Source organism: Dermacentor andersoni, chromosome 5 (assembly GCF_023375885.2).
Source record: "Dermacentor andersoni chromosome 5, qqDerAnde1_hic_scaffold, whole genome shotgun sequence".
In the NCBI taxonomy this organism is placed as follows: Eukaryota; Metazoa; Arthropoda; class Arachnida; order Ixodida; family Ixodidae; genus Dermacentor; species Dermacentor andersoni.
Window position 1 is genome coordinate 93,613,611 of NC_092818.1, and position 12,458 is coordinate 93,626,068.

The window sequence follows — 12,458 nt, forward strand, 5'->3', positions numbered from 1 at the left end:
TGTTCGCCCCCGACTACTAACCCGACGCGTTCTTAACGCGGCGTCGCTGAAGCGTTGTTGTAGTACGACGTGTCAGATGTTTACGTACGTCGAAGGGTTTGGTGCATTCCGTCAACCTAACTTAGAAAAAAAAAAAAAAAACTTTGCAGCAAGTCATTCTCGGGCACAAGCGTCACACGAGTGAGCGAAAAAAAAAATTATGGGGCTTTACGTGCCAAAACCACTTTCTGATTATGAGGCACGCCGTAGTGGAGGACTCCGGAAATTTAGACCACCTGGGGTTCTTTAACGTGCACCTAAATCTAAGCACACGGGTGTTTTCGCATTTCGCCCCCATCGAAATGCGGCCGCCGTGGCCGGGATTCGATCCCGCGACCTCGTGCTCAGCAGCCTAACACCATAGCCACTGAGCAACCGCGGCGGGTGCGAGTGAGCGAGCGAGCGTGGGAGTGAGCGAGCATAATTTACGCTAATATATACATCCTGCGAAGGTACCTAAAATATTTTTCATCATAATAAAAGAGTTAATCAAACAGTCAATCAAATCAAAACACAAATAGGCTAATGTAGGTATGGCTCAAACATCTCTCGCTTGACTTAAAGCATACACCACGTTGCTGGAATGTAAGTTTCGCGCACAACTGCGTATGTAGGTCAACCAGCTTGCGGGTGTTGGCGCCACAAGAGTGACGCCTCTCACGCGTAGTCACCCTGCGTGAGTGAGAAAGGAGTGCTCGGGACGTGTTCACTTCCACAGCCAGCGAGGCCTTGGCTATCAGCATTCACGCGCACAGCAGCTTTTTATCAGTCCGGTTATCTCGGTCCAACACTCGTGCTTTTTCACCGATAGAGCTGTTATTACTTAGGCAGCGTAACCGACGCTGAAGCCACATTCAAGGGCTGACAGGAGTTATATACGCCTCGCTGCGCGGCAAAAGAAAGAAGGAAAAAGAAATCCCATGGCGATTTAACGGGAAAGTCGAATGAGATGCGTTAGCATTACGTCGCACCTCATTGGGGTTCCCTGATCCATAATTTAAACCGCGTTCACAACATTACAAAGTGTTGCTCAGGGGCTTACTCGACACTTCAGATACACTCTTTTCAACTATGGCACTCATAATGCTAACGAATTAAAAAAAAAAAAGAAGAAGAAGAAACGCACATCGTGTGCAACAATCATAGTTAGCACATAGCTGGCCTGCAAGTTTCCGGAACCGACCACGCGCTACTCTATATATCTTGTCTCAACGCTGCATCGCGAGGCTTCCCGACGCTGAATATATCCTCGCCGGAGTTAATAAGAGACTGCGAAGTGACTGAGTAGGGTGTCTTCGCTTGTCACGAATATGAATTTCACTGACGCACTCACGACAACTGCTACGTGGGAGAGCAGCAGGAAAGTTTCTTCCTTTCCTTTTTCCCTTCGTTCTTCGTGTGTACATTGTTCATGCTATCATCTGTTATCGCTCTGTTTTGCTTCCTTTCTTTTTCTGAGCGTAGCCGTCCTCCAAGACAGAAAAGCCTCATTAGGGGGAGGAGGCGCACTATTCTGCCGCCCTACAGGAGGACGCACGGCGATGCACTTCTTTCCCATCTCTCTCTCTCTCTCTCTCTCTCTCTCTCTCTCTCTCTCTCTCTCTCTCTCTCTCTCTCTCTCTCTCTCTCTATCTATCTATCTATCTATCTATCTATCTATCTATCTATCTATCTATCTATCTATGTATCTATCTCTAATTCCACTTCCTCAAGCGTAGGGTAGCCAACAGAGCGCGTGAACTTCTTCCACTCTCTCTCGAAGCCTCAGAGGAAGAAGTTCGCCTGGCCGTGTTCGCTGACTGCTTTGTCATGGCTTTCAGGCTGCGACTTTCCAACAGCTGTAACGTTTCTAAATGCGTTTAATGACTTCGGATCAACCGCGTACACTTATGACACAGAGATGAAAATGTAAATCTCAAACGTGGCGTCGACCTCGATCAGGCACTCCAAATGCAAATGCCAGATGTTCCTAGAAACGTGTATGCACATGGGCTCGCGTAGTGATATTTCTGACATATTGCACACAAGCGCCTCTTTGAAAAGACTTGGCCCGATGACAATTGTGTGCTGCATTTTCGGCGATAAAGTGCTCCGAAATCCTTAATTGTCCAAAATCTCATTTGTGGACGCATATATTCTTTGCGCAAATCACGTAGGGCCTTTATTTATACACGAAACTAAATGCGCGTTTTCTGCGATTCATGCTTTTAGAACAATCATGTACGGGCGGAATACGTAATTCGCCGAAAATAAAATTTCGCTTAAACGGAACAAAATTTTGCTATTTTCTTTTACATCTGCACGCGATCGGCCTGGTGATCGGCATCAAGGTTTCACCTAGCAAAGTTAAGGCTTGTACGTGACGAATTATATGTAATTAATTACTTGAAATCAATTACGTTTTTAGGTATAATTTTGTAATTTGACGTTTATTTATTTATTTTTTTTACTCGGTAGCTCACTATAATTCAATAACTTTTTTTTTTCAATAACCAACTAGATGTAACCAGTTACAGTTACCATACATAGTAACGGAGAAATCGTTTTTCTCGGAAAACACTGCACCAAATGTGATGACGATTGTTGCATTTAGACGAAAAAGGTAAACCTAGCGACTGTAGGAAGCGTATTTTCATTTTATTGTGGCGATATTTTTATAAAGATTGTCGAAGAGTGCTGATCCTTAGAAAATAATATTGTCGAACTTGGAACTCCGCAACTCAGCAAGGAAACTCGATATCACCGTTTTTTAAACCGCATCTAATAGTATATCTAAAGCGGATAATATTAGTCTATTATATATGGCTTTCAAATACTAAATGTGAGTATGACTTTTGTAGAACCCTCGTAAGCACTGCAACAAATTCACGTAAGATGTAAATTGGTATATCGCATATGTCCGCTTCAGACGCTCTAACGGATACAATTTACAGAACTGTTATATCTGGTTTGGTGCAGAGTTACGGATTTGAAAACCTCGTGGTTTTCTTTTTTTCTTTAGCTTACCGATTTTCTCAAATCTTTCTCAAATCTTTCTAAACAAACTCCAAGCTATAAATAAAAATTCCGCTACCAACAGTCACTATACCAATCACTGGCCCTATCGGGAGCGCCTTCCCTACGGCGCCAGCAACATTGAAGCGCTGCGCTTCATAGAGGATTCAAACCAAACCATCGCGGCATTGGGTATAACCACAACCTTGCGCGCAACCTGTTCGTACGTTACACAACACAACCCTTCTCTCGAGCGCTGACAAAGAGTGAGTTTTCGTTGTCGCTGCACATGTCTTCGCAAGCAAGCGAGGGAAGATTACCGAAGGAACTTCTTGAAAAGCAATTGTGTTATCGAAGACAAACGACGTTTGAAGGGCTGCAGAGGACGCAGCTGATAGTGCCAGCGGCTACACCTCGTTCTGTTTGCTGCATTTGTGCAATGTCAATAAAAGTAGGGATGAAAGTAACGGGAAAGTAATCGATAGCCTCTTTACTATCTGTTAAATTGCTTTCGTGTGACCGCGATTGGTGACTATAATCAACTATATATTTTTGAAAGAAGTAATTGTAATCCGTTCGTATTTTTTTCTGTAACATGCCGACTTTAAGCATTTTCTGCCTGCTATACAATTATAGTATACTCAGGATCAATAAGCGCCGCGACTCCTTAACCGTACAAGAAAGGGGGTTAACCGAAAGCACGATATTTATTATTCATATCATAAGAAGCCAACAAACAATGACACCGAGGACAACATAGGGGAAATTACCCGTACTCACTAACTGATTTAAAGAAATTATAAATTAATGGAAATGAAAGCCAATGAAAAAACAACTTGCCGCAGGTGGGTAACGAACCCACGTCTTCGCATTACGCGTACGTGCGATGCTGTACCAATCGAGCTACCGCGGCGCCGTTTCCCCATCCACGCTAACACTCCCAGGATTAGTTCTAGTAGTAAAACACAAATACCCAAGAAAGTGGATGGGGAAACGGCGCCGCGGTCAATTGGTTAGAGCATCGCACGCGTAATGCGAAGACGTGGGATCGTTCCCCACCTGAGGCAAGTTGTTTTTTCATCCACTTTCATGTCCATTAATTTATCATTTCTTTATTTCAGTTAGCGAGTACGAGTAGTTTCCCGTATGTTGTCCTTATATCCATATATATATATATATATATATATATATATATATATATATATATATATATATATATATATATATATATATATATATATATATATATATATATATATGCTGTGGCTGCAAAGCCGCCTTCGATAACTGTAAGATTATTTCTATAGAAGCAAATCAGCGCTTACTAGGTTGAAACAGCACGTGCGGGTGAATATTGCATGTGACGTGCTTCGATCCGTAGCCTTGCGCAAGCGAGAGCCGACTTTTTTTATTATTATTGTTATTTTTTAGAAAGCCACCTTCGACATGTGCGATAACGACATGAGAAGCACCGTGTGTGCATGGTTATCTCGTTTTGTTCTGGCGATCAGCATAACGAAAACTGACGTTTTGCGAAAAGTGCAGTGCTGCGTGTGCCTTCTTTTTGGCTCTCTTCGCCAGATTCCTGCGTTGTTCCCCTGTAACGAAGAGAAACCAACGCGCCCGCAATAATGCTCATTGTATCATATATGCTATACACGGAGAGCTTGATGCCTCAATATGCTGAATTACGCGCGGGAAGCTTAACGCACAAAGCCCAAAGTTATGCTTTTGATATACGCATGGAGTGAAGTTGCACCTGTGGATAGTATACAGTAAATCAACTAATCACTGATTAATTACTACACTAATTAGGTTAAAACTTAAATAACGTTTCATTACTTTTTTTCTCTCTCGCACAAATGTGCTCTCCATGGCCAGAAATAAAGCTAAAAAGATTTTTTTCTATTTTACTTTACGTGGCACGGTGGTTGGGCATTGCAGGGATTAAAACACAGTTAAAAAAAAAAGAGGCTCAAACTTAATGCGTTCGCGAGTAATGAAAATTCAGCCGTGCAGGCAATAATTGCTGACGCGAAACCGTCTTTGCACTGAGATGACCTTCAGTGCAGGGAAGCAGCCTGGAATTTCAATCCCGAACCTTATATTCCACTGCTGCGCCTGCTGCAGTCGCAGGAACGCAAATCGCGATCAGTCAACCCGTTCGAACATTCCTTGAAATCGACATGCTTCAACCCTTACACCCTTAAGGTTGCATAAGGGTGTAAATCGGCCTATAACTCGCATCGTTAACATGCCTTTTTGAGTGTAGCGGTGTTAGTTATAGACCAATTTGCACCCTTATTCACTTTTTTGAAGGGTGTAAATTACTTTACAGTGCAGAAGCCGGATGTATTCCGTTTCCATGTAAATCGGCGCGCACGGGCCCGTGAGGGCGTGTGCTTACAAGTGTGAGAAAGACATTAATGAGATACGAGGATGTTAGCCTATGGCGAAATGTCTGGCATGGTACCTCCGGGTGGCTATGAGCTCTTAGATGAAATAAAAGCTAAAGATAAAACCCGCAGAAACATCAATTTAATGGAAAAGAAAAAAAAAGAAAGGAAAAAGAAAACACGAGTCAACAGCGGTTGATCGACATCGAAGAAAGACGACGTCTTTCTTCTCGGCCTAATTGGTGAAGCAAGTTGTAAGTTTGTTGTTTATACTGCACTATCTCCGGGATCGGCCCACATTCTTTTTTTTCTGTTGAGTAAAGTCACACTTCCGACACCGGTTACATATAGGCGCGCGCACTTTGAGCGATCGCATGCTATATAGGTTTCGTGTAGAGCTCTTTTTTTTTGCGCTAATTATATTGATTATTCCTGCTACGTGTATAGCTTTAAGCTAACTTGGTTTTATGTATAAGGCTTCAAATCGTCTTAACTTGGAGAGACGAGAGTAGCCAGATATATAGCCATATCGATCTGAAGTCGCTAAAGAAGCCCTTAACTTCTAAAAAAACGGTTAAAAGAATCTGATTAAAGGTATACGTGAACGGATTAAGGCCATACTTAAAGCGTGTCGCGTAAAAAGAAAAAGCAAGAATAGGCGCTTTGGTCGCTCGCAAAGCAGTACGTGTCGGCGTATAAGTGAGAGAGTCATAGACCGGTGTAATTCGCACGCAAGCATTTGTAGTGTTTACTATTGAGGCGAGAGCGCAATTAACTCCCAGTCACACCAGTTGCGCGAATACACGCCCAATTATTGCGGCGCGACTGGGCCGCTCGATCGAGCCACCTTTCGTGCATTCACGGGCTGCTTTAATGCTCGGAATAAAACACTTTTACGTAGCACGTATTGAGCAACAGAAAGCTGTATCGATCGGGATATTTTTTGTCCATGTTGCCCTACAATTTTCTCATTGACAGTTTTTGCATCTAACTATAATATTTGAGAAGATTATTGTTAATTAAGACTAGTTATGTAATTAGGCGTAATGCAAAAAAAAAACTCGGAGTATCTCCAAGCGACGGCAAAGAACATTACCTTTGGTTCTGTTCAGCTACGTGGCATTTGCACACACACACACACACACACACACACACACACACACACACACACACACACACACACACACACACACACATATATATATATATATATATATATATATATATATATATATATATATATATATTAAGTTTGCCTCAAGTCACGTGGGACACCCATGTATGCTGTATGCACCGCCGGTGTGGTTAGCGCACAGCTGCTCAGTATAGGAACGCTAATGTGTACTATATATATATATATAGTGGATGCCAGAGCACCCTTTTTATGCTTACACACTTCCCAGAAGACTTCCGGTTAAGCCCTATATATAGAACACCGCAAGTTACAATAGCCTATACACATATACAGAAACCTCATTAAAACTTCTTTCTGGGCGAGTTGGTGCATACTTGACATGAAAACTGTTTACAGCGCAAACACATGCAACCACAAAGCGCTTGTGTCCTGTCCCTTATACTTTGTGGTTGCATGTGTTTGCGCTGTAAACAGTTTTCATGTCAAATACAGAAACCTCCACATGGCAGCAGTTTTGCTGTAGAGTTGGAGTTTTAGACGAGTGAATTTTATTGTCAAGTGCACCAACAACAACAACAACAACAACAACAAAAATGCCCATATATGAGCTCGACGCATGGCACATGTTCTTAATAACTGAACACATCAAGAATATGTGCCTACAGCATACTGGGCGACAAAATACTCCCTTTTTCTTGGCTAACCTTGCTGAATAAAATAAAAATAAAAGCGCGACCGGAAGTATTTTCTGGGGTCACTAATGCACTGCTGCCACAGCGTGGAACAACAACAAAAAAAAAAGAATCTATTACACCCCAGCTCCGGCAGAGGCGATAGAGCAAAGCCGGAGAGCGATCCATCTTGTTACACCATGTAACACAGACGGAAGCTTGCCCGGTCTCGTACCCTGCGCGAGGGTGACCTGCAGCTTCGACGCTTTCTGTTGCTATAAACGCACTCCGCGTCTCTAATAACCCTACTAACCTGCATGCATGCACTAAACACGCATGCATGCGCGTCGATTCTGTGACAGCACGGCGGCGCCGGCAGCGGCGCGAAATATGAAGTAACTCCCGTTTCAATGTTGACCAACCACTCTGTATTTCCAGCTCGTTTAGTGTTTATTTTATGCGCTGAATGTCTTGTGCTCTCGAATGGGAGCAAGGAGGGCGCAGACTCCTTGTCAGGCATGCACTTGCCTTTTGGTCTGCGCCCTAGGCAACTCTACCATACGTTGTCTGAATAAACTCTTTGACTCTAATTGCTATCACAATAAAAATGGCTCTTACAGCAAGAAAAAGAAAGTTCGAAATTATATCAGGTGGCAAAGGCAGCTGAAAGTTCAAATGAGCCTATTCTATAGGTCACGAAAAAAAATTGTGGGAAATATACGTTGCATTATGCCAACCATGCTTAGCACCACGACGAAGAAATTCTCATGGATGAGCTGAAGACCGACGAAGAACACTGTCAATCATCTTAAGGTGGAAGTCATCGCGTACTGCAGTGACCACAGAGCAATTGCCAATGGGGTGCATTAAATAAAATAAAGAAAAGCGGTGAAATGACGCAATAAAGAAAGAATCGTATCGAGGTCAACGAAATAGCGCAATCGCAAATAACGGTAACAATCAGACCGTATGGAGAACGTCTTGTGGTATAATTTCACTTTCGCGAGAGCAAAGCCTCTTTTTGTAGCTGCAAAAAGGATTAGAACACACACACACACAAAAAACAGAAATAAAACTATTTTCAACTATTTGGTTGCTATATAAGGTAATCAAAAACCAGTTTTTCCAACTTGTCACGCGGTCGAGGTTTGCGCAGAATGCTTGGATCTATGCAGAACGCCAGCGTGTGTTCGAAAATGCCCGACTTAGGCTCATCAATGGACGCACTCGGGCGTGGCTTAGGCCCACGGCTTCGAGCCCGGCCCAGGCCTGGGCCCGTCATAAATAGAATCGCTTTACGCGCGGCCAGGCAAGCCCGGGCTCGTTCACTGCTCTAGTAGACTCACCCCATACCCACATGCTCGCCACAAGCTGTGGCTGTGCCCAGGGACAAAGGCCACGAGGGAGAAAGTATACTTAGAGGTGCCCAGATACGGAAGGACTTCACAGACTACACGAACGGTTAACTACAAAAGATCAGTTCCACAGGCCACTTGTGGAGCTCCTTCACGAAGAAAGGCCTGCAAGGATTTCTTCAGCACGTCGTATATGTGAACCCTGGCAGTCAAAGAAAGGAGGAAAGAAAGAAGGGTGGGAGGTTTTCTTTACTCAGTTCCTTCTCACACTACGTTCCTCCGCCCCACTGTGAATAAATTTTACCCATAGTCGATCTGTTGTAATATATTTGCAAGGACCGCGACGTATAGTGGTGGGTCGCGAATTGCAAACCAAGATTGACCGAGATGCCTATCTCTCGTTAAGGACTTCGAAGTGCGTTGCAGCACGTTGCGACAAATGCGCGACACACACACGGCGTGGTGCTTTCACTACGCGACATCACGAGCTACATCGAAGAAGCTACAAGCTTGGATATAGTTAATGGCGAGTAAGTACTATTTACTCTATGTGCTCTGCTATCCTCTCTATCCCTGTCCTTTTGCCATTGTTATGATTGGGGGTTCAATCCCATCGCTCGTGATCCGTTGTCAAGATTGGAGTCGGGCATGAATTAGAAGGTAGCTGGCCCATGCCGTCGTCCAACTTATCCACGCTGAGGACATTGATGAAGGGAAGGACTGCTTATCATCGAGAACGAGGAATAAGGGTTTATTTACAGTATTTATATCAGTCTAACATGACTGTTTGAGAAAGTACATCAGTCTAACATGACTGCTTGAGAGAGAGTGACTTGAGCAGCCGCACAACAGCGGTTTTTAAACACTCGGTCCTCTCCCGATAGAAGGTGACGCGAACGTTCGTTCAGTCATTTTAAACAGGCCGCCTCTCTCCGGGACGGGTTACACACACACACGCACACACGCATACACACAGGTGCGATGGTCCGGAGCCGACGTCAGAGGGGCTTCGTAGAACTCGGAGCCGTCCCAGGTAGTGCGTTGTCTTGCGTCTTGGTCGGTGCGTGGGAAGGAGCCTGCGTCGGCGTTCCCGCGTCAACTCCCCCACCCGTAGCAGATCAGGTCGGCGTTGTGCTGCTGCGCACAAAGCCTGCTTCGTCGAACTCCTTCAGTCACAACGGCGACGAGGCTAGAGCGCAACGGTGACGGTTTGAGCACAAAGCCTGCTTCGTCGAACGCATCCTAGCTGAAGCGACGGAGAGTGGAGGATGCGCGTATTGTTCATGACACAAAGTCGACTTAGACACGCCGTGGCTAGAGGTTGGCGGCGGAATTCCAAGATGAGGTTGCCACCAGTGGCGTAAATGACTGGCAAACTTGCACTGCAGCTGGCCGTTCTTAACACCATACCATACCCGTATCCACTCACTGCTAACCACCGTCCGCAGACTGCGCCAGGTATAGTTACAGTGCGGTAAGCAGCAATTACTTTCCCTTTTTTCTGTATTTATTTGTTTGATTCAATAAACAACCCAGTTGCTGCCACTGTACCTATATATATTCTACTCCATCTGTAATCCTACAAGTTCATGAACAACTAACTCATATTACTACTACTACTCCAAGAACTACTACTACTACTACTACTACTACTACTACTACTACTACTACTACTACTACTACTACTGCTACTACTACTTACTACTACTGATTAACTTATCCCCGCACCTTTCCCCCGTCGTGGATCTCTCGTGGAACAACCCTGCCTCTGTCGAAGACAACCTCTCTCTCTCGAGACGGAAGTGGCACCCGCAGACGGGCACCAGCGGACTCCCGTTATAACGCAATACGATTCCTTGACCAGGAAAAGGAAGCGTGCTCGAAAGGCCAAAATGTGTGTCCCGCACCTCAGGCGGCGGCGGTGCATGCAGAGTCCTGCAGTGCACAGCAGCGGCGGCGGCGGCTTCCGTTCTCCTCTTCTTTCTTCGTCGTCTTCATTTTTTTTTTTTTTTTTATCCATTCGCGGCGAAACCCGCACATCGAGGCCGTGCCTGTCGGGACACAAAGCCGAGCAGCGCAGCCGAGTGGCACAGGTGGGCGCGGTTCACGCACACCGCGCGCGCATGCGGTCGCGCCGAACAAAGACGCCGCGTGCATGCATACGTACGCGACGAGTACGCTGCCGCCGCGCGCGTCGTTCGTGTCCCTCCCCTTCGGAACGGGACTGCGACGGCGCAGCACGCACTGCCGGCCGCTGCCGACGACGCTGCCGGTGCGTGGCCGGCACTGCGTAAAAAAAGAAAGAAAGGTCGGGGGGAATAACAACGGCGATATATCATATCTTACAAATAGAGAATACGTTTAAGTAAGCGATGGCTCGATTACTATTTGGAGAAACGGCTGTGGCCAATGGAGGACTAAGCCATTGGAGCCAATGGGGCTAAGCCATTACCCCCTAAAGCTGTTCAGGGTGTGTGCATATATATATATATATATATATATATATATATGGGAAGCCTTGTCCCCTCTTGGTCCCTCACCCAGCAGTGGAGCCTGTGCGGAGTCCTGCGGTAGTTCGGTAGTTGCCAGTGGTCTGTTCAATTTCTTTAAAAGTAATTTCAAATTTGTCCCAAAAAGCCTTAAAGAGGATCTGTATGTCACCAATGTGCGACCAATCCTTGAATATGCCTGTACACCGTGAGATCCTCGTGGCCAAAGGCTAATCTGTAAGCCTGAACTCACGCAAAACCGTACTGAATGCTTTGTCGGTTGTAGTAATAACATTAATTCTATAGTACAACTGACATTAAGAGTGGACTACGTTGGAAAGCTCTTCAACAGCGAAGAAAATCTTGGCGATTAAAATAGCTCCACTCTATTCTTTCGTGATGAAACCGGTATGACGAGTTTGAGCGTGACGATTCCATACTACATATGGCACGGAAATGATCATGCTAAAAAAGTTCGAGAAATAAGATGTCGTACGGACGCAGTTGCGCATTTCTTTCTCTGTTTCATTTCCACGTTCTTCTTTTTTTTAAAAATTGATTCGATAGTGGAATCAGCTGGATACTAGTGTTGCAGATGTTCCCGCAAGTATGTTTTCTCCATCCTCGCAAGATGCATGCCTTAGTCGAATGTGCAAGTGACAACTGTGTCTGTTTGCTTCCGTGTCTTCATTCTGGTTGTTGTTTCGACCCCTCTATGATAATGCCCGACTCGGCGATGTAGGTTCCTGAATGAATAAATAAATAAATAAATAAATAAATAAATAAATAAGCGGACGCGCGCTAACCACTGCGCTATTGCACAGCCTCGCATCCCTAATAAAGCCCGTAATAAAGCTAACACGCCCAGCCATACGTTACGTGTACGAAAAAGAAACCCAAGAAAGTGGGGCCAAGGGACGCAATGGTTGCATGCGTCACGACAGGTTGCGGGCGTGGCTCCCACCGCGCGCAGACACTTTTCTTCTGTTGTCACTTCCTTCCATTCCCGTTATTAAATTACGAAGTTTGTAGCAAATTTGCACGCACAGGCTTTCATATAGCCAAGAGCAGGAGGCAAGAAAAAGAAAGAATCTGTGCAGAAAAAAAAAAATAGAAAGATATTCACTTTATCAAAGGAATAATCCGTTTTAAGGCGTACTTTTGTAGCAGCGAAGGCATTCGGGTTGGCACTTGCTGTTTCATCGCCTCATTCCAAGGACAACAGAGCCCCTAACCAGAACATCTGTAACGTTGGTGTAGGTGGCTATGCATACGTATATCGACTCGTCATGTGTGTAGGTTGTTACAAGCAGCGCGCTATAGGTTACTGCCATCCTCCTCTCCCGCCTGCCGGAACCCTCTCTCCCAGCGACCACAGC